The sequence below is a fragment of the Armigeres subalbatus genome, chromosome 1 (genome assembly GCF_024139115.2).
Source record: "Armigeres subalbatus isolate Guangzhou_Male chromosome 1, GZ_Asu_2, whole genome shotgun sequence".
In the NCBI taxonomy this organism is placed as follows: domain Eukaryota; kingdom Metazoa; phylum Arthropoda; class Insecta; order Diptera; family Culicidae; genus Armigeres; species Armigeres subalbatus.
This window is the reverse complement of record NC_085139.1, coordinates 245,607,819-245,615,623: the sequence shown is the minus strand read 5'-3', so window position 1 is coordinate 245,615,623 and position 7,805 is coordinate 245,607,819. Positions and strand designations below refer to the sequence as shown.

The window sequence follows — 7,805 nt, the reverse complement described above, 5'->3', positions numbered from 1 at the left end:
GACGGGATGTCTTTGGGAAATTTGGGAATAAGGTCCCAACGGATGTTAGAGGTTCTCTCGGTAACAATGTCTATCGGATTAGTTTCGGATAAACGTTTCGGGGTATCTCCGAGCGTACGATCCAAGCGCCGTAGTCCCGCTACATCACCTGTTTCCACTATTACTGGATCCTGAGTTTCCACTGTCTCGTGGGCGGCAACTTCAAGGTCGTCGGAATAAAATGAACTTCCGTCACTTTGATCTTCGCCGATCTCGAGTTTGTCATAATCTTCGGCCGGTGGGGCCAGTACATATTTACCGCCGGTAGACATGTCGCCCAATCTGTTGAAAACGAGACACAAATTGTTCGATAAGCATACTTAGCAAAATGTTCATCATTTAACGAATATGCATGTATGAGCCCGTAACGTGCCCACAACGTTTCAAATTGTCTATCGAATAGTGCTCAAACCTGATCAAAATATTCACGTATGAATTTGTCCTTTATTTTATTACGTCTTTATGATTTGCAGTGCTCAGTATCAATAATTCAAACTAAAATTGACATTACTCGTTCGGTATTCTACCAGAACACCTTGAAATAATGCTGATCACAATCAGATTTCTGTTATTCTTGTGAAACACAGTTATACTCCAGTGTTCTTTCAGAAACACCTTGTGGGATTTGAACCACGAACCAACGGAAACACTTCTGATATGGTTCCCAAGAAACACAACGAGTAATAATACAACATATACCAATGCAATTCGAATCTCCGGTGTTCTTCTAGAACACCTTGTGACGCTCCTAGCCACAAACATATTATTGTAATTCACGTCAAAGGCAATCAGAATCCGGTATTCTTCCAGAACACCTTGTGGGATCTAGGCCACAAACCGATGCAAGCAAACTTAATATGGTCTTCAAGACACTCTTCGAGTAACAACAAAATCAAGCATCTCAATCCTAATCTCCGGTGTTCTTCCAGAACACCTTGTGGTGCTCTTAGCCACAAACCAACTTATTCATTATGTTATTCATGTCGACATACACTCATGTTCCGGTGTTCTTCTAGAACACCTTGTGGATTTTAAGCCACAAACCGACGAAATCCCCTGACAAGAATGTGGTCTTCCAGACACACTTCGGGTATCTACAAGATCAAAGGTCTCAATGCAAATCTCCGGTGTTCTTCCAGAACACCTTGTGGCGCTCTTGGCCACAAACCAATCACTGCAAGTCATGTCAAAGGCAGTCACAATCCGGTGTTCTTCTAGAACACCTTGTGGGTTCTAGGCCACAAACCGATGCAAGAGCACCCAATATGGTCTTTAGGGCACATATCGAGTAATAACATAACTTTTACCAATGCAATCCGGATCTTCGGTGTTCTTCTAGAACAACTTGTGGCGCCCTTAGCCACAAACCAATTTCTTTAATTCATTTCAAAGGCAATCTTAATCCGGTGTTCTTCTAGAACACCTTGTGGGTTTCAAGCCACAAACCGATGCAAATACATTTCACGTGACTCTCATAACACAATTGAATTGCTACTTCCTTCCAATCAGGAAATTATCCAAACCAGGCCGCGTAGCAAAGAAACCACATCTTTTTTTTTTTTTTAGACGAATATCAAACGCACCCAAAATAAAGCTTTTCCAAGAACAGCCTGGCAGGATCGCCAATGTAAATGTCGCTATCTGCCGTGGTAGTTTCCGCTGGTCCGATTTCAAGGTTATCGGGATGATGCGCTGCTTAGCTAGCCTACGTCTGCTCACGATGACGGTCGTACGGAAAAGAGGCTGAGTATTTCTCTCGACAGTTTCACGGCGATGCGAAGCGAGAGAAAGGTGAGAGTTGTCTTCCGCATTCATGCTCAAAAGGCAGACTGATGCTCGGGTTACACTGTACGGCTTACATCTCCTCTCCAGGGGCATATCAATACCGCACAGAGACAGAGGATTTATCTTCGCTCATCTATATTGTATTTTTCACGAATGATTAGATTCGCTCGACGAAATTCAAGAGTTCAGCACATTCAAAGTTAATTGCCTATATGCCGGGTATTAAGCCACCCGGTGTGGAAATTAATTACTATGTCTGAAACTTGATTATGCATATGTACAACATGTGATAGATTTAGTTCGGAAAAGGTATTGGAGGGTAACCGCCCCTTCGGTGGGGTTTGATCCCACGACCCCAGTTCGCATGACCCTGAGTAAGACGAAATTTTTATCATAAGAGTCTAAATGGTGAAAAAAATCGCAATATATTCCGCAATATCTATACCACTACTCGAGTATAAACTGCACGTAAACTGTTAGAAATCTATAGTAACCTATGAATTATTATTTGCTCAATAAAACATTATTCGTTGTTCACTCGTTGCTAACAGACCTGTTTTTAATAGGTTATGAGACCAGTTTACGCGCCTTGGCAACGATCAAACAAAGTGAAAATTTGAAATCGAATGTCTCAAATGCCAAATTTAATTCAAACTATAGGGCACTAGACTGCTTTGTCTCTTTTTCGCTGCAAAGAAATTAGAAAACAACAAGGCCAGTAAACGTCAAAATTTATGAAGAACGAAAGAGAAAGAGATCTTTCCGTGCAGTGCCCTATTGAAGCAGGTGTTGTACACGTAAAAAATAACCTTATATGTTATGGCAAAAAATCATTCGAAAATACTTATACTCTTCATTATGTCACCTACACAGAAAGAAAAAACATTAATAAAATTGAAAAAACCATTGGTAAATTTAAAAAGTTGCGTTGGTTCTTTTTCGTAGAGAGTCGCATATGTTCAGTGCAAAAGTTAGTCTACTTTTGTTTCCAATGCGTTTGAAAGTTTATGACAGGTTCCAAAATTAAAAGTTTAAACTTTTAGAATCGAAACTGTAGAACTGTCAGACCGAAATTGTTACACTGTTAAAATTAAAAGTTTTTTCCCTTCTAAAACGAAAAATAATTACATATTATTTAACTTTTAAATTTTCTTTTCATTTAATGAAGACAAATTCTTTTTTGAAACATTTTATTTAATTTATTGTTTGTTACCCGATATTAAAATACTAATTTAAATAAAAATCGTTGGAATCGTTGACGCTGTTGGCCTCTGCTGAACCAGGCATTCTTTATTCGTCGTTTTCATCTGTCGAAAGAATGAATGAAATATTTAGATTTTTTTTGCACATAGGTGGCTTTGAATTGTCCTGATGTGACCTACACACTGTGCCACTAAAGTACTCTTTAATGGGTAAAATAGTACCCATTATGAAGTTAAATAGTTCAACTCATTAAAAGAGTAAACAGCGTTTACTCATTAATGGGTAAACCGCCCGTACGTCAGTTCAGCGAGTGATTTTTACACATTATTTGAAAAATGTTTTTCTAGAAAATGTGTAAAAATCACTCTTTATTATTTTGAAAAGCATTCTTAAAAACTAAAATAATCTTAAAACTAGGCTGTTAATAAAGCAATTTATTGATTTTAATAATACGCAGAAATATGATAGTATTTATTTACACCACATAAACAAAATACAATTCACTTTGGCTCCTATAATCTATCAAAACCGGACCAGCGGCAATTTCCGGAATCTATCTGATATCATTTTCCGTCCGGTGTTCCGCTTTTGAATGGCATTGTGTAATTCTAGGCAACAAAAATCACCCCACTAAGTTGCTTCCCGGAGATATCGCCGATCGACAACAGGTTGGGTCCGCTGGATTGGGTGACTAACATCAGGAGGGATTCAATGCCGAGGAATTTCTTCACAATATTTTGTTTACCTGAAATTTTAAACAGTTCGTATTTCAAAAATTTATTAAAACATGAATAAAATCAAAAGAATACTCACTACCAATCCTCCGAGGACATGACGAGCTCACTCCTCTTTCCCAATCGTTCATTCTCACGGGAAGCAAACATGACGGTTTCTTTAACGTCAGCGGCTCTGGGAGTCCATGGGATGGCAAAGGCATATTTTTTGTCCGGTGGAATTCGCTTACCAGTCCCAATCGCATATTTAACCGAGAAGCAAACAAAACGATTCCTTTTTCATCGTCCGATTCCGGGTTTCACGGGAGGTACGTCTCCTGATTGCCTTGACGATTCTTCGCAAAACTTAACAGTGACAGTAGGTGAAGTTATCCGGCGATGAATATGGTTTTGTGTTGTTATCGACCAACACGAAAGTAAATTGATGAACCGTTAGCTGAAATGATGGAAATGATCCGTCGGTTGTATTTTTTTAATCACGCAAACAAATTAAATTGATCAAGCATAATATTTACTTACATTTAATTTATTCGAATTGGTTTCTGCTTCTCCTCGTTCTCGTTCAAGTCGATTTTCACCCACTAATGAGTAAAAACTTTCAACGTCGAAATGGGGAAAAAGAACACATTATCAATAATTTCAAAATACTCATTATTATGACAGCTCAATATATCATCAAATAATGGGTCGTTTCAACTCTTTAATGGGTATTGCCAGGTTTACAGTGCACGGAGAAAAATGAGAAAGCTGATTAGCTTATTATTTAGTCCTTTTCAGCATTTTCCAACTTTTAATCTTTTCATATCCTACAATTTAAGCTTTGCTAAAGATTATTTTCAATTTAAGCTAACATTTGCATTTCGAATGACCATTTTTAGTCTTGTGACTTTGTAAACATATTTAATTTTCCCGGTCGGTTGTGTGCTGTGCAAATAGTGTGAAAAAGTTATACCATTCGCAACTTGTGCTGATTGATAATCGTCAACACGTTTGGCTGCTAAGCCGCAAACGCAATTCAATGGAACGGCGACGGAAACTGAAAATTTGACAAAAAATATGTGGACTGATTGTCAAATCTGCCGTTTCCGTCGCCGTTCCGCTGTATTGCGTGGAGTTCAAAAAAATACTGGAAAACTACACGGACGACAGCAGCTCGAATTGTTTTTTTCCTCTGTTCAGCTGGATATCAAAGCCTCGTTGGCATGTGAGTTTTCTTCTGCTGATTTTCTTTGCAATTACTGACCAATTTCTCCCATTCCTTTTTTTCTCACGAATTCTTCATTCAGGCCTGCACCGTCACCAACAAAATTATGGCGAATACCGCGTCGCACACACATAGAGTTTATTTGGATATATATTTTATTAGTAGTTCGCGTGGAGAATAGTTATGTGTGCGCTGATACCCGCATAATATAAAACACCATGTTATATGGTCAGAATCATTATTACGATGTAAGATATAGCTTCACAGTTTACGTTGCGGTTATCGAATACTTTTCGATCGATTCAACCATAACTGCTCGACATCATCACTAAATGTCAACATATAACATGCTGTCTCTAAAATGTTCTTTATTTCCTGCATTATATGTCAACATTTTATCATACTGTTGAGCGAAAATTTTGCACGCGAAAACAGACGATTTTTTATGTGACATAACTTAACAACCCATTCAACATATTGTTATTTGTCAAATAACCGTACCACAAACTGTTAAAACTTTATATGAGATTGTTCATTTACAGTTGTCAACAGTAAAGGATACTGTTGTCGACCGCACGGGAAAATATCCATGTACAGTTTGTAATTATGCAGGTATACATCATAAGTTAAATCTATGGATTTTTGCCAATACATGTGTGGATTTTTAGTAGTGTAAGTTTTTGCCTTTCTCGTACAACAAAGTTGTACCTGAAAGGCTTTCATTTCACTCCCAAAACGTACTTTTCATAGAGCGCTTGTAGACCCATAGTGTTATATACCATTCAATTCAGCTCGACAAACTGAGCAAATGTCTGTCTGTCCGTGTGTGTGTCCGTGTGTGTGTGTGTGCGTATGTGTGTGCACATTGAAACATTATCCAATTTTTCTAGTACTAAACCTGAATCGATTTTGCTACAACAAGTTGCATTCGATGGGGAATGTTTTCTTCTTGTTCACTATTGAGTTTCATAATGATGGCACTTCTCAAAAAATAGTAAATATTCAAAGAGTTATGAGACATCATTATTTCGTAACAAATAAGCTATCGATTTTCTAGGTTATGTTCTCCCAAGACACAATTTATTCGAAACCGGCACACTGACAGCATAGAATACACAGCTTACACGGAAGAAAAAAAATTCACAAAGAAACATAGAAACCCATTAATGAGTTAAAAGTACCTATTTTAAGATTTCATGTATACACTGAAAATTCTAGTTTATTTTTCAAAATGACCTAAGAAACATATTTTCATGAATGAATTTTAATATTGCGATCAACAGACCAATATGATAGCTTTTGATTGCGGTACACAAATTAATTCATGAAAAAAGGTGATATATGTTCTTTTAAAAGTTAAGCGTCATTTCTGCCATTTCTTTCCCATGGGCCGATGTGAGCAGTGAGAAGTGAAAAGTGAGACGTGAGAAGTGCGAAGTGAGGAGTGAAAAGTAAGAAGTAAGAAATGAAAATGAGAAATGAAAATCACCAGATGATCCGAAATGAAAACAAAAATGTTTTTCCAAATTTAATCTAGACTATCCTTTGAAAAGAGCTGAAATTTTTTTGCTAATATTTTCAAATGGATATAATAGAAAAACGACGCATCCCACAAAAAGTGTTGTATGGGTGACCATCGCAAAATCAGTCAAAATTTCTAGTGAAAATATCGGAAACAATCCAAATTGAGCCCTACACTGAAAAAATCAGTTTAAAAATTTTAAAGTCGATTTGCGAAAAAATGCTTTTTTTATTTAAATGAAATTTTGTCTCAAGATAGGTGATTATGTTCCTACCAACCGTCCATACATCGCAAGCTGGGCACTCTTAAGGAAAAAAGTTTTTCTAACAAAAACTTTTCTTGTCGGAATTATTTTCAGTGTATTTTCATCTGAAACTGAACCAATGAAAGCCATCGTTATAGAACCCCAAGCAAATCTATTTTTATGATACATTGTCTAATTTAGTCACTAAATATAGTTTGTTTTTAAATTAAGAGTAATATTAAAAAGGGGTTTATATCTTCAAAAAAATATTATATTCCATTATTAGCTTCTTTAGTTGCGACCAGTTACGACCAAAACATTGTACTCTGCCTGCCTTAATAGGAATACTTAATGTGAGTATATATGTATACATATGTTAAATCCAACCCTTAAAGACACTGAAAAAATCAATTCCGTCAAGAAAAAGTTTTTTCCCTTAAAAGTGCCCGGCTTGCGATGTATGGACGGTTTGTAGGGAATATAATCACCTATCTTGAGACAAAATTTCTTCCAAATCAAAAAGAGCGTTTTTTGCAAATTGACTTTTATTTTTTTAAATTGATTTTTTTAGTGTAGGGTTTTATTTAGAGTTTTTCAAAAAGTTTTATTAGAAAGTTTGAATGATTTTGCGACAGTCACCCATACAACACTTTTTTGTAGGAAGCGTCGTTTATCGATTATATCCATTTGAAAAAATCAGTAAAAACAAGTTTGACCCTTTTCAAAAGATAGTCTGCATCAGATTTGGAAAACCTGAGTATGCACTTTTCTTTTTACAGCACCTTTTAAGTATTGACCAATAAATTGACAAAAAGTCAACTTAACAATAAGAACACTTGCAAGTTCCCAAAAAGTCCTATTTGGCTTCATGCATTTCTATTACATTTTTCGCATAACTTCTCAAAAGGACCTAAGTAACATTTTTTCATGAATTCTCGCTTAACTTTTCAAAAGCACCTAAGTAACATTTTTTCATGAATTAATTTGAACCCTGCAAATTGACTTTTATTTTTTAAATTGATTTTTTAGTGTAGGGTTTTATTTAGAGTTTTTCAAAAAGTTTTATTAGAAAGT

At 36.3% G+C, this 7,805-nt stretch overlaps 1 long non-coding RNA gene across 1 annotated transcript; it reads right to left on the bottom strand.

The window, feature by feature from the left end:
- Nucleotides 1-3,466: 3,466 nt before the first annotated feature.
- On the bottom strand, nt 3,467-4,363 carry LOC134212368 (uncharacterized). Its single transcript, XR_009979259.1, has 3 exons — nt 4,281-4,363; nt 3,841-4,197; nt 3,467-3,772 (listed from the first exon to the last, which is right to left on the bottom strand). It is a non-coding gene; the product is annotated as an uncharacterized LOC134212368 (long non-coding RNA).
- Between the last annotated feature and the right edge of the window lie 3,442 nt (nt 4,364-7,805).